The sequence below is a fragment of the Moschus berezovskii genome, chromosome 17, assembly GCF_049115385.1.
Source record: "Moschus berezovskii isolate FMDL1 chromosome 17, NW_MosBer_1.0, whole genome shotgun sequence".
Lineage (NCBI taxonomy): Eukaryota > Metazoa > Chordata > Mammalia > Artiodactyla > Moschidae > Moschus > Moschus berezovskii.
Window position 1 is genome coordinate 48,301,652 of NC_142476.1, and position 21,289 is coordinate 48,322,940.

Below are 21,289 nucleotides of genomic sequence, written 5' to 3' on the forward strand. Positions count from 1 at the left end.
CAGCACCGTGGGTAAAGAGTTCAGTGTGAATGCGCACTAGTGCCTGTGTGTCTGTGGTCTCCGCGGCTGTGTGACTGTGTGTTGACATACAGTTATTATGTGAGTGTGTGTTTGTGTGTGTATCTTCGGTCTCTGATTATTTGTACGGGTGTATGTGACTTTGAGCATCGTCTGTGTCAGTTTATGTAGAAGGAGAAGGAAATGGCAACCCACTCCAGTATTCTTGCCTGGAGAGTCCCATGGACAGAGGAGCCTGGCGGGTTACAGTCCATGGGGTCGCAAAGAGTCGGACATGACTTAGCGACTAAACCACCACCATCATGTGACTTTGCGCATCATTGTGTGTGTCAGTTTACGTAACTGTGCCCGAGTGTGTGTGTGTATGTGTGTGAACGTGCATGCGAGTGTACGTGTGTGTGACATCCGGTGACGGGATACCGAGGGGGATCCTCCTATCCTGAACCCCCTCTCTTCTCGAGAAGCCCGGGGCGCCCGGCACCCCCGGCCCTGACAGGGGAGCTGGGGACAGTACGCAGAGATCGCCGAGGGCCCCGGGACTTCCCAGGACCGGTCCGCCTGGTCGGCGCATCCCAGGCTTCTTCAAGATTCCCGGGAACTTCTGTTGGAGTGTTTCTCCTGCCCTTTTCCCAGGCTCTATGCGACGCTGGGTTGGAGGGAGGCTCCTTGGCCCTCGACAGGCGGGCGTGCCTTGGGCGCCTCACCTGGAACGCTCGGTGGAGGTGGAGAGGGGCGAAGCAGTTGGGACCACCGAGGGCTGTTCCTCAGGCCGCTTTCTTCCGCCCCAGGGGTGGGACACCCTGGGGTCACTCTGAACCTCACACTCTGCGCCGTTTGCGCTCCACTGTAGCGGAGGTTGAAGTTCCGGGCGGTGAACTCCAAAGAGCATTCGAGGGGACCTGGGACGTTGCAGGGCAAGAACCGTATGAACCTGGTACCGATCCAAAGTGGTCCTAAAGCTCTAAGAGGGTGTGGGATTGGGTGTGGAAGTGTGTGTGGAGGGGGGGATGGGGAGTGATAGTGAGGTTCCCTGCCCTCCAAGCTTCTGCTTTATTTACAACTCGAGGGAGAACAATGCCCACCTTACACGGTGATGCCTGGATACTATCTGGAACGAAGTGCATGGGGATTACCGCGCTGTCTCAGACACGCTCTGCCTGCACGCATAGTTCATCTTATTGAATAGATGTATCGTGACAGTCTCGAGTTAACCCATTTATTTTCTAAATCGGACCTGTGAGAGAAACTCCGATGGAAAGCGGGGGTGCAGCGGCTGGGCAACAGTCCGCGCACTGGATTGGAGCCAGTTACTCTGGTGACCCGGACAAGTGACACTGGCCCCGTGCCCCGCCCTTTCTGGTGATTCCCTGGGAACCCGAGCAGTCTGGCGGACGGCCCTCCCTCGCTCACTTTGCAGGTGGCACTTTCTATCCTCTGGTTACCGGCTGAAAGAGGGGCCGGGGCCAGCGCACGCAAGCTGTCCGGGGTACCCTGGCTCCAGGCGCAGCTCCACCCGCCCGCGGGGAACAGCGGGGCTCGGGGAGGATTTGAGGCGGCGTCCGCGAGGCGCAGAGTGCACGCCTGCCCTCCAGAACTTCGCCCAACTGGGGCTGTGAGAATTTGCCGATGGTGCCTGCGCCTCGGCTGGCCCCGCCCCGAACCCGGGACGCCCCGCCCCCTGGCCCTGCCCGCGCCAGCCCGTTGTCCGGGCCCCGCCCAGGGCCGCGCCCCTCGCGGATGCCCCGCGCACCGGCTCCGCGCCGCGGGCCTGCCCTCAGGCCCCCGCGGGCTCCGCGCCGCCGCCCGGAGGCTCGCGCCCTCCCATCGCTCCGGGACCCGCCCGCCGCGTCCCCTGGGCAACAGTCTCCAGGGAGACCGGGCTCCGCCCCCGGCACCGACACCCGGTACGGAGCCCACCTGTGCGGGCGTCTGCGGGGTCCCAGTGCCCCCCGCGCACGCCCCACCCCGCCCAGCCCCGGGCTTTGTCCGCGAGGGGCGATCCCGGCCGGGGGGTGCGGGGGCTGGGGGAGGAGGGCGCGTTCCGGGGCGCACTCGACCCCGCTGCGGAGGCCGAGGCAGCGGGCCGCGCTCGCGTTGTGCTTCTCTGGCGTGGACTGGTTCATAGTCTCCTTTTCCCATTTTATTGCCTCCCTTTTATGCCTCCTGGGGCCGGGAATCTGGGGTGTCCCGCGGCCGCCCTTGGTGGGAATGAGCAGGGCCCTCCGCCAGGCTCCGGACGGGGACGCGCGCCTGTTCAGGGCAAGATGTTTACTTGTCAGGGACCGAGCAGTTACCGCGCGCGCCTTCCCCTCCCCCTGCCCCCGATTCGGGACGGAGCATCCTGCTCTCCGTCCGTTCCCAGTGATGCCTCCCAAAGCTTTGCCCTTGAACCCAGAGGGCTAGAGGGCAGCAGACCCGGCTCCTGAGGTCCCGGACGGTGTTGAGGGCTAGAGCGAAAGACGCACCTCCTCCCTGGCCGCCCTCTTGTGAATTCTGTCCCGGCTCCCTGTTCCCTGACCTGAATTCCTAAGGACCAGTCCCTTCCTTGCCTTCTCTAACCCTCCATTCTCTCGGCTCCATCGCGCTTTCTGCTTCGTCCTTTCTCATTTCGAAAGTGCTTTTGCTCTGATCGAGTCTCATTTCCCTGTGACTGAGCTGCTGTTTTTTTGTCCTCTTGTTAATTATCTTCCTTGGTCAGCGATGCAGGTTATTTCTTTCTTAGTTCTTGTCGCTGATCTCACCTTTCTCTGGTGGCTCTGCTCTGGGAAGTCCTTACCATCCTACCCTGGATGCTGAGTGGAGGGACCAGCCAAACCCTGCAGCGGGGTCCACGGGGTATCCTTCCAGGGGTTAGGCTGGCAGCAGGGAGAATTCCAGCTTGGACCTTGGGGTGACATCTTTTCCAACAGCTTCCTAGAATTGGGCGTTTTGTCTCATGGAGAAGAAGCCAGTGGTTTAGGTTTCTTGCTCTTCAGGAGCCCAGTAGGTTCCAGGCAGGAGAAACCATCTGGGGAGTGAGGGGGAAGCTTCATGTCCTGCTGCTGGAATCCAGCTGCAGTGGGCTTTCGGAACTCAGGTATCTTTCACTCTCTGGGTCAGATTATTTCCAGGAGCCGCATACAGTGGGTAAAGAAGTACCACAGATGCAGTGAGTGGGTGAACCCCTCCCCACACACCCTTCCCTTTCATCTCCACCAAGCAAGGATTAATCTTCCTTTATGATGTGATCTGGGTGTTGACTAGAGACCTGAAGTTCACAGACATGTTTTTTGCAGCCATTGAATGGAACTCGAACCCAGACTTGACTCAGATCACTTACTTTGCTTTCAAATACCAAACAAAACCAACAAACAACTCTAGAACTGATCTGAGTCATCTTTATGTATATAAATTCCTACTTCGGGCACTGGAAATGTTCCTGTGGTTTGCTTCAGTACCACCAAAGAGAGCTGGGGGTGGCATTGACACAGATGGTGAAAAAGGCCCGTCAAGCACAATGTGACTGGTTTGCAAAAAGGGAACCTTGGTGAAAGAGTTGCTTCTGAGCTGAAGTTCTCTAAGGGAATGTGCAGGTTTCTGAGACTTTCTCTTTTTAAAGATTTCTTGCTTTTTTTCTTTCTTTACTTTCTTTCCTTCCTTCCTTCTTTCTCTCCTCTCTCTCTTTCTGTCTTTTCCAGACAGATAAGGAGCTCAGAGTCAGGCAAGAGTGCATTGATGCTCATTAATTCCAAAGCATCTTTAACGTGCCAGGCAGAGGGCCCTTTGCTGCTGGTTTTTTGGACCATTCCAGAAACGTAGATCAGGCAAAGGAAATAAGTGTGTGGGGGAAGAAGAGATGTTATTTTGTAGATCGGTTAAGAATTTGTATGGAATCCACCCTCCCTGACTATCTAGCCAAAGGAGAACTTCTCTGTAGGACTAGAATGCTTAACAGGAAGAGCGTGACCCAAATTTGTGCTCGGAGCTGACGAAGGGGGATGTGAACTTAGATCCCTGCCAGCTTCCCAGCAAAGGTCTGCTGCTGCCCAGGAAGAAAGGGATGGCTTTGCTCCGAGGAGCCCTAGAGCCCATTTTTAAGCTGCAGCATTTGGTATTTGACTTGCTTCATTCATGGTAGAGCCAGGCAGGCCTATTTGGCCAGAGAAGAGTTAAAACCTTCTTCCGGAGGAAGTGGATTGGATTTTCATAACTTGATACTACTTCTCAAGGAGTCCTTAGGTGGGGACATTCTGTTTCTCTAGGGAGTTGGCAGTCACTGTATCAATAAGAGGATGCTCCTTGGAACTTCCGGGACGTTAGTCCTTTCATAGTGCGAATGAAGAAACTGATGTCAGAGACTGACATTGGCCAAACCTTGGCTAAGCACCCGCCGTTGGTGTCTGGGAGTGGCTGTGTGTGGTTAGCAAGCTCGCAGATTGGTCCCATTGGCCAGCTGTGTGTGTACTTGTATATTCTTGTATACCAAGTTTGTACGCTATAAGCACCAAATGTTCAAGCAGCCACTGTCATTTCTGATGGTTCAGGTAGGGCACAGGGTTATAGCATGATGTCATCCTTGGGGGCTCTCCCCCCACCCTCATTTCTAGATCTTCGTCGGGAATTTCCAAACATCTTTATTAGTGTGGCTGTCTCTAAAATGATCAAATTATTAAGCAGAAATTTTACCTGTAAAGCAGAATGAAAGAGTGCCACCATGGTACAACTAGAGACTGGCCCAGAACCCCTTCCACTCAGCACCCTGTCACACTTCTGCCACTCTCTGAAAACCTCAGGGTGTTTCTGCGGAGCCACAGGACTCCCTGGCACAGAGGCAAGAACCATGCATTGTGTAGACTGGGTTGAGGGGTTGGAGTTTCTTCTACACACCTGCTTACACGATCTTGATCTGTGTTTCAGAAAATGACTTCTAATAATGATTTTTAACCCTTCGACTTTTTGATTTGTAAAGGATACCTATTTACTGTCGAAAGTACACAAAATAGAAAGAAATTGCGAGCATCTCTTGGCTATAATTCTACCCACCTCCTGAAAGAACCATGTTTCCTTATTGGAATATCCTCCCCCCACCCCACCCCTGGAGAGACTTCTTTGCATGTATCTTTGGAAGCTTGATTTTGATTAACTGTTAAATATGATCATGAACTTCCACAAAAAGAACTGAATATAAAAATGAGAGTAAAGGTATAAATCCTTAGGAAAAACAGAAAAGTAGATGATAGAGGAGGAGGTATGTGAGCAAAACTTTTGAAAGATGGGGAGCAGGGGGGTGAGAGAGAAGCAAAGCTTAGAAGGTTGAATATCCCAGCTGCGAGGAAGGGGAGCTGGCATGTACACAGGACCCACTAAAGGCTAAAGAATAAGGGCTACAGAGTGTTCCTGATGATGGGGTGCAGGGGGCAGGTGGAAGCAGGAATATTATTTGAAAGCATGTGTTAGAGCCACAGACCCCTCTCTCAGGCTGCCAGGCAGCCTCCTCCCCCACCAGCTGGTTTCCTACAGGCAGTGTTGAACCAGGGCAGCCGAGGGTAAGGGAGGCACTGTACAGAGAACAGGATTCACTGAAAGTTTGTGTGCTGAACAGAGAGACCCTCTCCTGCTACTCCCACAGCATGGCTGTCTGGCTTCTACCCATCCTCCAGGCAGGGTTTTAAAGAACTTCTCTCTGAGGAAATGGACCTTACATGAAAAAACGCTCCTTTGTCACTTCACAGCAATACTAACCAAGCAGCTAGGCCTGTATTAAACAGCTTTCAGTACCTCGCTCTTAAATTTGAATGGGCAGATCTGGTACATTGCATGTCGAATGAGTCCTCTAGCATGAAAGACAGAGACCCAGACCCACAGGAAAAAGAGATTTTGAAGTCATAAACATGGTTGTTTTTAAAAAGGCATATTTAGGGGACTTGCCTGGTGATACAGTGGTTAGGAATCCACATGCCAATGCAGGGGACATGGATTCAGTCCCTGGTCCGGGAAGATGCCATGTGCCATGGAGCAGCTAAGCCTGTGCACCGTAAGTACTGAGCCGGAGTGCTGCAACTACTGAAGCCCGCATGCCTAGAGCCTGTGCTACCAGAAGCCACTGCAATGAGAGCCCCATGCACCATAACAGAGCAGTCCCTGCTTGCCACAACTAGAGAAAGCCCACGCAAAGCAGCAAAGACCCAGTGCAGCCAACAGATAATTTATTAAATTTGAAAAAAGGAATCTGCCTTGCAACACAGGGGATGTGGGTTCGATCCCTGGTCAGGGAACTAAGATCCCATATGCAGAGGAGCAACTAAGCCCGCATGCCACAACTAAGAGAGTTCATGTGCCACAATGGAAGAGCCCACATGCTGCAACTAAGACCTGATACAGCCAAAGTAGATAAATACATATTTTAAAAGTAAAAAGATATTCACAAAATAATAATAAGCTCTTGGATATCAAAACTAGGAGTGAAAATTTCAGTAAAATAGAGTTGGATGATTGAACAAGGAAATTCTGGAAAGTAGGACAAAAAGGCTTGAGAGATGGGAAAGAAGAAAGAAAAGAGAAGAAAATGAGAATAAGTTTAGGAGGCCCAGTTTCCATCTCATAGAAGCTCAAGGGAAAGAAATGGAGAAGAAAAAGTTATTAAATAAACACCAGGAAAAAAAATCTAGAAGTGATAGAGTTTCTTCGTTGAGTCTCTGTAGCACTGAGCACAATGATAAGATACACTACATCAAAGTAAAAGATGTTCTAAGGGACAGCATCATGAACTTTCAAAACTCCAGAGATAGGGAGAAGTTACTAAACGCCAGCACAGGGAAAAGGAGCCACAAACAGATCAGAGAACAGAATGGCATTGGACTTCACAAAAGTAACACCAGAAGAGGGGCGGGGGAAGCAACATCAGAAGCTACGACGTGGAGCAGTTCTTTCAAGTTTCCAGGGGAAATTAATTCTCAATCCAGAATTCTGTGATCACCATTCAAGCAAAATAATAGAATGAAGACATTTTTCAGACATGTGAATTTTCAAAAACTTTACACACACATACCCTTTGTATTCTTTTTCAAGGAAGCTACTGGAGGATGTGCTCCACTAAAATGAGAGAGGAAACCAACAAAGAGGAACAAGTGGTACAATGTGCAATTGTCTTGTTTCTCCTTTGGCTCAGCCGCCGAATGACCTTCTGTATTTCAGCTGTTGTCTTTGAGTCTTGAGAGTGGGGAGAAAGAAAACCTACCCCACTGTGGGAACTGAAAAGTACTCACTTCCAAGACTGGACCTGTGATGTGGGCACCATTAATGAGATGTATCTATGTTACATTTTGACAGAGAATAGAGGGATGAAATGTGTGTTTTATCCATGGTTATGGTGGTGATAGCAGGGATAGGCTGCAAGTTTGAGTTCTTGGCACATAAGTGGCAGGAATACAAAGTAGCTCCCAGTGTGTTCTCAGTCACTCAATTGTGTCCAGCTCTTTGCAACCCCATGAACTGTAGCTCACCAGGCTCCTCTGTCCATGGAATTTTCCAGCCAAAAATACTGGAGCGGGTTGCCATTTCCTTATCCAGGGAATCTTCCTGACCCAGGGATTGAACCTGGGTCTCCTGCATCTCCTTTATTAGCAAGCACATTCCTTACCACTGTGCCAACTGGGAAGCACAGCACCCAGTACTCAGTGGCAATACCAGCAGTTTTGCCATCAGAAATGATTCTGCACATAGTATACTATATTTTTATAGTATATATTTCTTTTCTTGTTTAACTTTTTGTTTTCCCTCGAGTTGATAGTTGCCTCATATTTTTATTTGCTTTTTTTCAATATGAAAGCAAACGTGTTAGTCACTCAGTCATGTCTGACTCTTTGGAGACCCATGAACTGTAACCCGCCAGGCTCCTCTGTCCATGAAATTTTCCAGGCAAGAATACTGGAGTGGGTAGCCATTCCCTTCTTCTGGGTTTCTTCCTGACCTAGGGATTGAACCTAGGTCTCCTGCATCACAGGCAGATTGTTTGCCATCTGAGCCACCCTGGAAGCCCTCAGTTTTCAATGTTCAGTTCAGTTCAGTCGCTCAGTCATGTCCGACTCTTTGTGACCCCATGGACTGCAGCATACCAGGCCTCCCTGTCCATCACCAACTCCCGGAGTTTACTCAAACTCATGTCCATTGAGTCAGTGATGCCATCCAACCATCTCATCTTCTGTCGTCCCCTTCTCCTCCTGCCTTCAATCTTTCCCAGCATCAGGGTATTTTCAAATGAGTCAACTCTTCGCATCAGGTAGCCAAAGTATTGGAGTTTCAACTTCAACATCAGTCCTTCCAATGAACACTCAGGACTGATCTCCTTTAGAATGGACTGGTTGGATCTCCTGGCAGTCCAAGGGACTCTCAAGAGTCTTCTCCAACACCACAGTTCAAAAGCATCAATTCTTTGGCACTCAGCTTTCTCTATAGTCCAACTGTCACATCTATACATGACTACTGGAGAAACCATAGCTTTGACTAGATGGCCCTTTGTTGGCAAAGTAATGTCTCTGCCTTTTAATATGCTATCTAGGTTGGTCATAACTTTTCTTCCAAGGAGTAAGCATATTTTAATTTCATGGCTGCAGTCTCCATCTGCAGTGATTTTGAAGCCCTCCAAAATAAAGTCAGCCACTGTTTCCCCATCTATCTGCCATAAAGTGATGGGACCAGATGCCATGATCTTAGGTTTCTGAATGTTGAACTTTAAGCCAACTTTTTCACTCTCCTCTTTCACTTTCATCAAGAGGCTCTTTAGTTCTTCACTTTCTGCCATAAAGGTGGTGTCACGTGCATATCTGAGGTTATTGATATTTCTCCTGGCAATCTTGATTCCAGCTTGTGCTTCTTCCAGCCCAGCGTTTCTTATGATGTACTCTGCATATAAGTTAAATAAGCACGGTGACAATATACAGCCTTGATGTACTCCTTTTCCTATTTGGAACCAGTCTGTTGTTCCATGTCCAGTTCTAACTGTTGCTTCCTGACCTGCATACAGTTTTCTCCAGAGGCAGGTCAGGTGGTCTGGTATTCCCATCTCTTTCAGAATGTTCCACAGTTTATTGTGATCCACACAGTCAAAGGCTTTGGCATAGTCAATAAAGCAGAAGTATATGTTTTTCTGGAACTCTCTTGCTTTTTCGGTGATCCAGTGGATGTTGGCAATTTGATCTCTGGCTCCTCTGCCTTTTCTAAATCCAGCTTGAACATCTGGAAGTTCATGGTTCATGTATTGCTGAAGCCTGGCTTGGAGTAATCACTAATTCTTTCTCAAACTCTCCAATAGAACTATTAAACTTCTCACGATGCAGCAAATATGTCAGATAACCCATCATCTCCTTCCCTGCTTAGTCACTGAGAGTCCACTTCTTTATTTGCAACCAAGAGCAATGATTGGTGGACAGAAGGTGAAGGGAATTCCCATAATAGTGATGAGAAGTCCCAGTTATGCGTCTGGACTAGAGAGCAACCAGCCCAATTTTGAGCAAGATGGCTGAGGGCCGAGGAGGAATCAGTTCAGTTCAGCTCAGTCGCTCAGTCGTGTCCAACTCTTTGCGACCCCATGAATCACAGCACGCCAGGCCTCCCTGTCCATCACCAACTCCCGGAGTTCACTCAAACTCATGTCCACAGAGTCGGTGATGCCATCCAGCCATCTCATTCTCTGTCGTCCCCTTCTCCTCCTGCCCCCAATCCTTCCCAGCGTCAGAGTCTTTTCCAGTGAGTCAGCTCGTCGCATGAGGTGGCCAAAGTATTGCAGTTTCAGCTTTAGCATCAGTCCTTCCAATGAACACCCAGGATTGTTCTCCTTTAGAATGGACTGGCTGGATCTCCTTGCAATCCAAGGAGAGTTCAAGAGTCTTCTCCAGCACCACAGTTCAGAAACATCAATTCTTCGGCGCTCAGCTTTCTTCACAGTCCAACTCTCACATCCATACATGACCACGGGAAAAACCATAGCCTTGACTAGACGGACCTTTGTTGGCAAAGTAATGTCTCTGCTTTTTAATATACTATCTAGGTTGGTCATAACTTTCCTTCCAAGGAGTAAGCGTCTTTTAATTTCCTGGCTGCAGTCAGCATCTGCAGTGATTTTGGAGCCCCCAAAAGTAAAGTCTGACACTGTTTCCACTGTTACCCCATCTATTTCCCATGAAGTGATGGGACCAGATGCCATGATCTTTGTTTTCTGAATATTGAGCTTCAAGTCAACCTTTTATCTGTAAGAAAAAAAATGGAGTTGATGCATTATTTGATATATTTGCTATAGAATGAGGGTTTTATAGTTCTGTTAGAGAATTTAGGGAATAGTTACACATTCATACATAGAATGCAAAGAAAATTAAAAGCAAGGCAACAATCAACTGTAGAAGTAACAAAAAGTTGAAACAAGAAAGGATATCATGAGACTTCCCTGGTGGTCCAGAGGTTAAGACTCTGCCCTGCAGTGCAGGGGACACAGGTTCAATCTCTGGTCAGGGAACTAAGGTCCCACGTGCCTCAGAACTCCTGAGCCCACGTGCTCCCAAGCCTGTGCATTGCAAGAAGATCCTGCATGTTGCAACTAAGACCTGAAGCAGCCAAATAAATAAATATTTTTTTAAAAAAGAAAGGAAATCATAAGTATGTGGCTTAGCTCTGAACAATATTTACATTGTTATAATAATGGAAACACTAAAGTTTGATTAACAAAAAATGATCACATTACTCTATCTAGAAGATGGGAGAGAGGATCCGTGCATGTGTGTAGCTGCAGTAAAGCACAAACTTATCTTCTAAGATAAGAAGTTAAAAGTTGGGACTTCCCTGGTGGTCCAGTGGTTAAGAATCTGCCTTTCAATGCAGGGGACACGGGTTCAATCCATAGTCGGGGAAGATTCCACGTGCTGCAAGGCAACTAAGTCCATGCACTGCAACTACTGAGCCTGTGTGCTCTAAAGCCCATGCTCAGCAACGAAAAGCCACTGCAATGAGAAGCCTGTGCACCGCAACTAGACAGCAGCCCTTGCTTGCCTCAACTAGTGAAAGCCTACATGCAGCAACAAATAAGTAAATATTAAGAAAAGTTAAAAGTTGAAGATCAAAAATTATCAATATAAAGCTATTATTTAGAAATGCAGAGATGAGTACCCAGAAAAACAACTGAAATTGGGGATGGTATGTTCAGATGTGGAGGTCAAGGAACTGCTAATTTTTCGCTGCGAGCATTTTAGTTTTAATTACTTTTAAAAATCATGTGCTTTCATAACTTTCACAGGTATGAAAATCATTGTAATAGCCACTTCCACTGATAATACAGCTGATTTCATTTTCTCTTTGCTTACTGAAAGGTTTTGTCCACAAACATATGTTGCCATGATAACTATATGTGCTGTATTGGTTTCATTTAATGTGGGGTCTATTTGCAGTGTCATGTAGTATGCACAGGTGTTGTTCTAGTGACTGTATTCACTCTTGTTGTATATATGGTAATTTATTTAGCCATTTCTTTATGATTATTATTTTAGATATTTATTTGTTTGGCTGTGGTGCAACTCAGTATCCTCGTTGCAGCACGTAAGACACTTTAGTTGTGCCCTGTGGGGTCTAGTTTCCTGACCAGAGATCGCACTTGGGCCCCCCACATTGGAAGCTTAGCATCGCAAACACTGGACCACCAGGGAAGTTTCTCTTTATTGTTTTTGATTTATAACTTTCACAGATAATACCACAATGAATATCTTTGTGCATATAGGTTAAGTGAAAGTTGCTCAGTCATGTCCAACTCTTTGCAACTCCATGGACTGTAGCCCACCAGACTCCTCTGTCCATGGAATTCTCCAGGCAAGAATAGTGGAGTGGGTTGCCGTTCCCTTCTCCAGGGAATCTTCCCAACCCAGGGACCTAACCCAGGTCTCCCGCATTGCAGGCATATTCTTTACTGCCTGAGCCACCAGGGAAGACCAAGAGTACTGGAGTGGGTAGCCATTCTCTTCTCCTAGGGATCTTCCCAACCTAGGAATTGAACCGGAATCTTCTGCCTTGCAGGCAGATTCTTTACCAGCTGAACCACCAGGTTAGCCCTTTGTGCATATAGCTTTTTCTTTTTTGCCTTTGAATTGCTTCCTAGGACAGTTCCCCAAATTGACCAGATATGAGAACTTGGATCTTTCTCTTCAATTTCTCTATACAGTGCTGAGCCCCCTAGGTGCACCATGAACTGAGCATCCTAGGAGATTGTTGAGATAGAATTTTCTGCCAGACAATTGGCTTGTTTTTTCCGATGCAGCAGAAGTCAGAAGTCTTTCTTTTCTTTCCACATAGAACAGAATTTCCAAAGCCCTACCCCTCTCCTTCTCTGATTGTCTGTCTTGGTTTCTCACCGCTGAGAGTATGTTTCCTCTTTAAAATATTCAAATTAGAAGTTACTGTTCTTTTGGACTCAAAGGAGATACATTTAAAATGGGAGAGAATGAAAAAAAAAAAAAAAAGTGAGAAAGAGGACTTCCCTGGTGGTCTGCCTTCAAATGCAGGGAATGAGGGTTCGATCCCTGGTGGAGGAACTAAGATCCCACCTGTTGTGAGACAGCTAAGCCTGAGCCACAACTACTGAACCTGTGCACCACGGTGAAGAGCCTGCTTGCCACAGCAAAGATCGCAGGTGCCACAACTAAGGCCCAGCACAGCCAAAAATAAGTAATTAAATAAAATGTATTTTTTTTAAAAGTGAAGGAGGCAGAAGTGGGTAGACAAGGAGACCAGGGAGTAAGGCAGTGCATGTCCTCAGCTTACCTTCCAGGGGAACATCGAAATGCCTTCTGCACAATGTGCCATTACTTTGTTATTTTGTCCCATCCTTCACTCCTCTGACCCCTTTTTTTCTCATGGCAGGAGCTGGGGAGTTAGACAGCCCTCCAGACAAACCCATCCTTCCTCATCGTGAGATGGTCTTTGGGATGTCCAACTTGCCTGGACCAAAAAAAAAAAGAAAGTATTTGTAGTTTGGAAGAATAGCACATCTATCCTAAAAGTGTGCTTGATGAGGGCCCTGGGCCATGCAGTTTCCCTCTGGCCTGTGGCCTCATTCTTTTCAAGAAGGAGGAAGATGCAGGTTTCAAGGCTGGGCTGTTGGACTGCCTGCCTGCCAGCTCCTTACGAACAGAGGATCGGGGTGCTTTGTGGCCTGCAGGGCCCAACACCTTCCCTCATTCGTCTGCCCTGCCAGCTCTGACCCGGGTCCCTAGCCCCATTGCTTTCCCACCTCCATCCTTGCTTCCCATCCTTCCATTTTGCTCACAGCAGCCGAAGCAGTCTTCTCTGTTAAGCGTAAAGTCAAGCCATCTCTATCCCCTGCCTAAAATCCCCTGGTGACTTCCCGCTGCAGTGGTGACAAAGCCTGACTCCTCGCCAAGGCTAGAAGGCCCCGCAGGATCAGCCTCATCATCTTGCCCAGACTCCCCTTCATCCATGACTTTCATTTCCTGGTCTCCTGCCTCAGGGCCTTTGCACTTCCCCTTCCACCTGCCTGAAGCCCTATTTCATAGAGCTTTGCTGGATCCTTCTTATCATTTGTGCCTCACCTGCAATATAATCTCACCTGAGGACCCTTCCCTGACCTGTCATCCAAAGGAGACCCTCCCAGAAAACCCCCGTTTTATCACTTTCCAAGCCTATACTATCTGAAATCATTGTGACTGTTCAAATGTTTCTTTTCATTTTTTTGTTTTTTCCTGTTAGACTAAAAATTCCATGAGAGCAGGAGTGGTGCCTGTCCCATTCCCTGATGGGCACATGGAAGGTGCTCAAATAAACATTTTTGAGTGAATGAACAGGCTAGTGAAGGAATAAATAAGGACTTGGGGATCTACAGCCTTCTGGGTGAGGAGGGCCCCACCTTCTTTTTCCTGAGGGTCTCTGGGAGGAGGTGGTGGTTGGAGGATCTCTTAGCAGCCAGAGCAGGGGGGTGGTTCCTGGAAACTCCTTTGGAGTAAGCATACAGGAGGTTCACCAGGAGGTGGCCCCTCTGTGTCAGGCTTCTTCCGCTCCGCCTCTCGTGTACTCATTTGCTGGCACTTTCCATCTAAGGTGGGCAACAGGAAAAGTGTTCATTTCTTTCTCCATGGGAGGCTGCCTGGAGCAACAGGAATTTTTGAGGCTGAAAAGTCCTGAAAATAAACCCAGGCCAATCCTGGGTGTTCATTGGAAGGACTGATGCTAAAGCTGTAACTGCAATACTTTGGCCACCTCATGCGACGAGTTGACTCACTGGGAAAGACTCTGATGCTGGGAAGGGTTGGGGGCGGGAGGAGAAGGGGCGACCGAGAATGAGATGGCTGGATGGCATCACCGACTCTGTGGACATGAGTTTGAATGAACTCTGGGAGTTGGTGATGGACAGGGAGGCCTGGCGTGCTGTGATTCATGGGGTCGCGGAGAGTCGGACACGACTGAGCGACTGAACTGAACTGAACTGAAGGGGCCCAATGTGGACCCTGCTTGTTCAGTGTGATATGGAAGGCCAGCCCTGAGGTCCCCAGCCCCTTGTCACGTGGCTGCTGGCTCACCTCCTCTCCCATCTTGGGTGGATGGCAGATACTTGTTGTTGTTCAGTTACTAAGTTGTATCCTACTCTTTGTGACCCCATGGACTGCAGCATGCCAGGCTCCTCTGTCCTTCAGTATCTCCCAGAGTTTGTCCAGATTCATGTCCATTGAGTCAGTGATACTATCTAACCATCTCATCCTGTCACCCCCTTCTCCTTTTGCCTTCAGTCTTTCCCAGCATCAAAGTCTTTTCCAATGAGTTGGCTCTTCACATCAGGCAGCCAAAGTATTGGAGCTTCAGCTTCAGCATCAGTCCTTCCAGTGATTATTCAGGGTTGATTTCCTTTAGGATTGACTGGTTTCATCTCCTTGCTGTCCAAGGGACTCTCAAGAGTCTTCTCTAACACCACAGTTTGAAAGCATCAATTCTTCAGCATTCGGCCTTCCTAATGGTCCAACTCACACATCCGTACATGACTACTGGATACCACAGTATTGACTATACAGACCTTTGTCAACAAAGTGATGCATCTGCTTTTTAATATGCTTTCTAGGTTTGTTGTCACTTTCTTTCCAAGGAGCAAGTCTCTTAATTTCATGGCTACAGTCACCGTCTGCAGTGATTTTGGAGCCCAAGAAAATAAAATCTCACTGCTTCCACTTTACTGTAGATCCTTGACTGTGGGCATAACCACCTTCTACAACTTTCTGAGACTGAGGCTCCTTCCCTTGTGCTAATTGGGTTGTAACTTCAGGCTCTGAAATCCAGACATTGGGCAGAGGGTTTGTCCTCAGGTTAAGGACGCGAATGTCTCTCTGTGTGCAGGTTCATAGGAGTGGTGCAGGGGAACTGCTAGACTCTTGCTTTAGAATAACATCCAAAGGTACAGGGCATGTTTTGCCCAGGGCATCCTTTAGGGAAAAGACTGTTTATCACTCAAACAAGCGGGACACAACTTCCCTTCTGCGGCTGCCTATCCCTTGCACAGAGCCTGCTGAGAGTGACTCATGTATTCCCCTGGGAAGCTGTTTCCCAGGACATGTGACTGTAACATTAAAATGACAGTTTTTACATTGACAAAGACTGAGCAGCAGTTCCTGGTGAGCATATCAGCTACATCTGGGATAGCCACTGGGACAAGGTAGAAGTCCAGCCAACTCGGGAGATGCTGGCTTTGAGCTCCCCAACCCTGCCCCCACCCCCATACACAGTGGAGTTTCAGCAGGAATGAAGGGATCCTTCAGCTGCCCTGAGCTAGAGACAGCAGCTGGTCTGCCAGCCGAGGAGCCATATGGGCTATAGGCTCACTCCCCATCCCGTTTGTGGCTCTGGGATCCTACATCCCTTATTTGCCCTTTTCTCTTAGAAATAACTTACTCCCCTGGTGGCTCAGATGGTAAAGAATCTGCTTGCAATGTGAGAGACCCAGGTTCAATCCCTGGGTCAGGAAGATCCCCTGGAGAAGGGAATGGCTACCCACACAAGTATTCTTGCCCAGAGAATTCCATGGACAGAGGAACCTGGCAAGCTACAATCCATGGGGTCGCAGAGTCGGACATGACTGAACGACTAACACACTTAGAAATAACTTAGGGCCCCCTGAAACATTCCAGAGGTACGAGGAAGGATGGGGCTGGCAGATGTCCTTTTAGCAAAACCTGTGGAGAAATTCCTCTGCCGACCACTTAAGACTCAGGTCAGACCCCTCAGACCTTCACAGCTGAGAAACTGTTCTTCATTCTCAGGCCAAAGAAAGTGCATCTATCCAGGAATGTCTTGGAACAGCTTGCAAAGAGGATGGGGACAGCAGTCCCCCAGCCGGGATGGCTCTGCTGCCGCATAGCTCTTCTGTGGATGGTACTGGTCGGAAGTGGGAAAGTGAAAGGAAGCTAGCTCTTTCTGGTCCAGTTTTCTTTGATCTTTTATGAATGATTCAGATGCGGATAAATAGAAAAGCCCTCTCTCAAAATTCTGGATGGCTCGGAGTGAGAAGGATGGCTCACTGTTCTTCTTAGGTCCATCCCATTTTGGCCCCCAGAGGGTGGTCCTGGCCCTCACTCACCCTCCTGTCCCCATGGCTCCATGGCTGCCTACTGACCCCAAGTGATGTCTCTATGACCCCAAAGATGTATCCTCTGAGCTCTCCTGTGACTTTGCCCCTTGGATGTCTCCACTGGGATGCTCAGTAAACAACTCCGATTCGGTGTGTCTGAAATGGAGCTCTTGCTATTTCAATCCCCTCCAATTCTGTTTCTCCAGTATACTTTCCTGTCTCAGTAAATATCCACTATCCAGCCAGTCTCCCAAGCCCAGCATGCCTGTCATCCTTGCTCCTTCCCTCACTGTCCCACATCTGACGACCCCTGCCCCCCACCGGCTCCTGGATGTACATGATTCCCTTCCTTTCAGCAGCTCCATCTCCTCTTCCTAGATCAAGCCACAGTCATCTGTAGCACAAGCTGCCCCACACTCTCCTCCTTGCCGGCTTCCTACTGTCCAGCCCTTCCTAGCCACAGCCAATAGCATCATTTCAGATGCCAATCAGATCTGGTGGCTCCCTGGCCTAAAACCCTCCAGGACTGTGCATCACTCCTGGAGTGAAAGCCAGGTGTTTCCCTGTGAAGGCTCAATGAGACTGGTCCCCGCTGACCTCCTCAGCCCATCTCATCCCACTGTCACACATGCTCCAGAGGCAAGGGACCGCCTGCTGTCTGCTCTGAACATGATGGCTCACCCTGGTCTTCTTCCCCAGTGTCCTCCCCTCACAGTGGTCTTTCTCAGCCTTCTTCACGTGGTAGCCCCTCCTGCTGTCCTTCTTCGCATCATCACTTGACAATCTGCCATTTACCGCCTTGATCCATCATTGCAGAAACATCCATCTCATCTACTGTGTCTCCCCTACGGGTGTGTAAGCTCTTTCTGGAGAGGGATGCTTTGTCTCATTCACCTCGTGTTCCCAACACCTCTTGTGATTCCTGGCACTTAATAAATACTAGTTGAATAAACTAATACATCTCAGCCTGAGTGATATATACAAAGTGTCAAATCTGATAATACATGAGTGCAGACTATTTCTGTGAGATGAAATTCCATTCATGAGTGCAAATTATTCCATGAGAATAATTGTGAACTTCTGCATTCAGATTCAGGACATTAGTGTTCCTGTACAGGCTGGGAGGGGCTTCCCAGGTGGTGCTAGTGATAAAGAACCCACCTGCCAATGCAGATAGTTCGATCCCTGGGTTGGGAAGATCCCCTGGAGGAGGGCATAGCAACCTGCTTCAGTTTTCTTGCCTGGAGAATCCCAGGGACAGAGGAGTCTGATGGGCTATGGTCCATGGGGTCACAAAGAGTTGGACACGACTGAAGCGCTGACTTAGCTTGCATACACACATAGGCTGGGAGACCCTGGCTTACTGTGAGAAATATCTGGAGGGTTGGCAGCCCCCAAGCTTGGTGATGTGGCGACCAGAGAACATTCTGTGGGGTAGGCTGGGAGAGCAGGGGCGGGAAACCTGATATACTTTCAGGCCAAACAAATGGGAGTTTGGTGCCCAGAACATTCTTCTACACTTGGCCTGCCAGGCCCCATCTGGAGCACCTTGTTTTCTTGGAATACCAAACTTTGGCAAAAGGGTCTAAATCTGCGTTGTGGGGAGAACAGACACGCTGGAACTACCATCCTCCAGGAGGGCCAGCAGATAACAGCTCCATGTGCCTCTGGGTGGCAGCACAAAGGACGGGGGTTGGCTCTTAGACGTGGGCCAGTTTCCAAGGAAAGAACTCTCCAAACACTAGCAGCTTCCCAAAAGGAATGTGCTACTTTAGTCGTGGAAATAGATACTTTCAGCTACAAGTGGTGGAAAACCCTCCTCAAACTACTTTTAAGTTAACAACAACAAAAAAAGGCAGAGGAGGGAGTTTGGCAGATAGAACCGCAAAGTCCAAGGTAAAGTGTAGTTTCAGGCATAGCTGGATCCAGGTAATCAAAGGCTGTCCTCAGGACTCTGCTTCACATTGCGTACAGAGTTCTGCTTTCCTCCACATGGGTTCTTTCTTAGGTCCCAGTCCTCAGGGCAGCAGGTGGTCACCAGGAGCTCTAGGGGGTGTGTGTGTCATGTACGACTCTCTGCGACCCCATGGACTGTAGCATGCCAGGCTTCTCTGTCCGTGCGATTCTCCAGGCAAGAATACTGGAGTGGGTTGCCTTGCCCTCCTCCAGTGGATCTTCCTGACCCAGGGACCGAATCCGCGTCTCTTAGATCTCTTGCATTGGCAGGCAGGTTTTTTACCACTCAGCCACCTGGGAAGCCCAACTCTAGGTAGATATTCTTTTCTCCTCCCCCAGGAGAAAGTCCCCAAAGAAGCCCAGATGTCAAAACCAATTGGATGGACTTAATAGTCACATGCCTATCTTGGAATCAGTGTAGCCAGAGAGATATGATTGGCTGGGCCGACGTCCCATTCCTGCTTCCTGTCCAGTCCCCAAGGCCAGAGAAGACACAGGGCTTTGATTGGCTGGGCCTGGGTCTCAGGCCACTTGGGGACCCAGGAGTGAAGGCAACCCATCCGAGCCACTTAGACTGAGAGTGGAATGAGTTTGTGAAAGGTCCCTGGCTCCCAGAAAAAAAAAAGAAAAATTACCAGCACCCCTGTGCCCCTTTTCCCTGGGGTAACTGCCCTCCTCACTCCCCGTAACCCCTCTCTCTTCACCTGCCTACACAGACTAGTTCTGCCGGCGCTTGTTCTCCTTATAAATGGGCTGTTGAGCACAGTCTTTTGTACCTGACGTCTTTCACTCAGCCTTACATTTGTGAGATTCACTTATATGTTGAATTTATAGCTTATCCACTCTCATTGCTATACAAATTCCATGGGGAGAAGAAACCGCTATATGAATTTCATGGGGAGAAGTAGTATTTTCCATTCTACTACTGATGAGCATGTGGCACGTTTCCATTTGGGGACTGTTATGAGTAGTGGTGCTGTACTCTTTGGGGCATCTTCTGGCACACATGTGCTAGCATTTCTGGTGAGCGTGTACCTTGACATAGAATTAATTGCTGGGTTATAGGGCATATGTGTTTGGGCTTCTCTCAAAGCTCAGACAGTAAAGCATCCACCAAAAATGCAGGAGACCCCAGTTCGATCTCTGGGTCAGGAAGATGCCCTGGAGAAGGAAATGGCAACCCACTGCTATATACTTGCCTGGAAAATCCGATGGACAGAGGAGCCTGGTGGGCTACAGTCCATGGGATCGCAAAGAGTTGGACACGACAGAGCAACTACACATACACACACACACACACACACACACGGGGCATATGTGTTCAGCTTTAATAGATCCTGCTAAACAGTTTCCAAAGTGGTTGTGCCAATCCGCATTCTTGGAGCAGTTCTACAGTCTCTGGATTAGCTGGCATCTGAGTCCCATATCTATATTGAGAGTGATGGGTCTGGGCTTCACGGAGAATGGGGCTTGTTAGTAACTTCACCCTGGGTCCTGGGCCCACAGAAGGGGAAAGAGTCCCCATCTTCCTCCTGTCCCCTCTGGCATTTGATTCTGTCCTGCCCACACCATCACGAGTCTTCCTCTTCTAGGAATGAGTTGTTTTGTTTGTAAATTTTTTTTTTTTTTTTTGGTTGTACTGGGTCTTTGTTGCTGTGCGAGGGCTTTCTCTAGTTGCAGAGAATGGGGGCTACTCTAGTTGCGGTGCAGGGGTTTCTCACTGCGATGGCTTCTCTTGTTGCAGAGCGTGTGCTCTAGGGCATGCAGGCTTCAGTAGTTGCAGGGCATAGCCTCAGTTGTTGTGGCTCTCAGGCTCTAGAGCACAGGCTCAGTAGTTGTGGCGCATAGGCTCAGTTGCCCTGGGGCATGTGGGATCTTCCTGGCCTAGGGATCGAACCTATATCCCCTGCACTGCAAGGTGGATTCTCAACCCCTGGGCCACCAGGGAAGCCCAGGAATTAGTTTTTAATATCAAAAGGTTTCCCTGCATCGTGCATGGATAGGGATAGTCGAAGGCTTCCCACAGCGCTGAGGGCAGGAAAGCAAGGAATGCCTGTGTCCCAGAGCCCTATCCATCTCTCTGGCTAGAGTCCTGGGGAGCTCCTGCCCCAGGTGCTTGTCTCAACCTCAGGATCAAGTGGTCAAAAATGCTCCCGACTGCCGAAGCTCAGCCAAACCATTGTAAATGGATTTTTCCAGAATTTCTGATGATCCTCCACATGTTGAATAATTAAAAATAAACAAACAAACAAAAAAAACGCCTTTGGCCTGGCCATTCTCAGAAAGAGGAACCCAGAGTAGGATGTGGTTTTACAATCAGAGGAAGTGGATCCCAACAGTGGTGACATGGTAGCGCATGCTTGGTCCTGCTGCTCAGTGCAGCTTCTACATCTAACCAAGAGTGAGGCCTGGGCCCCACTGGCAGAGCCCCCAGAAGAACATCTCTCTCAAACTAAGCATTTCCTTCCAGCTATTTTTAAAGTCATTTCAATCTCAGCGGATGTGACCTTAGGGTAAGGAAGTATTTGTTTAAAGGATTAAAATTTATGAAACATAAAGGAAAAAGATTTGACTACATCAACATTCAAAACTTCTGCTCCTTAAAAAGATGCATAAGTAAAATGAAAAGATGACTCAAATTAGAAGATATTCTCAACTCATCCAAGCAATTAAAGAACTGAATCTAAAGAATAGAAAGAAACCCTACAAACCAGTAGGCAAAAGACAACCCCAGGG

General features: G+C 48.6%; 1 protein-coding gene across 6 annotated transcripts in view; it reads left to right on the forward strand.

The window, feature by feature from the left end:
* PIK3CD (phosphatidylinositol-4,5-bisphosphate 3-kinase catalytic subunit delta) overlaps positions 1–21,289 on the forward strand; it is a 62,484-nt gene that overhangs the window by 23,716 nt on the left and 17,479 nt on the right. Inside the window, exon 1 of one of the 6 annotated variants that reach the window (XM_055419511.2) lies at positions 1,765–1,922. The exons of the other annotated variants lie outside the window; for them this stretch is intronic. The gene's annotated coding sequence lies outside the window, so the exon portion shown is untranslated. Of the gene's footprint in view, positions 1–1,764; positions 1,923–21,289 lie in introns of those variants that run through there. 6 annotated transcript variants of the gene reach the window in all.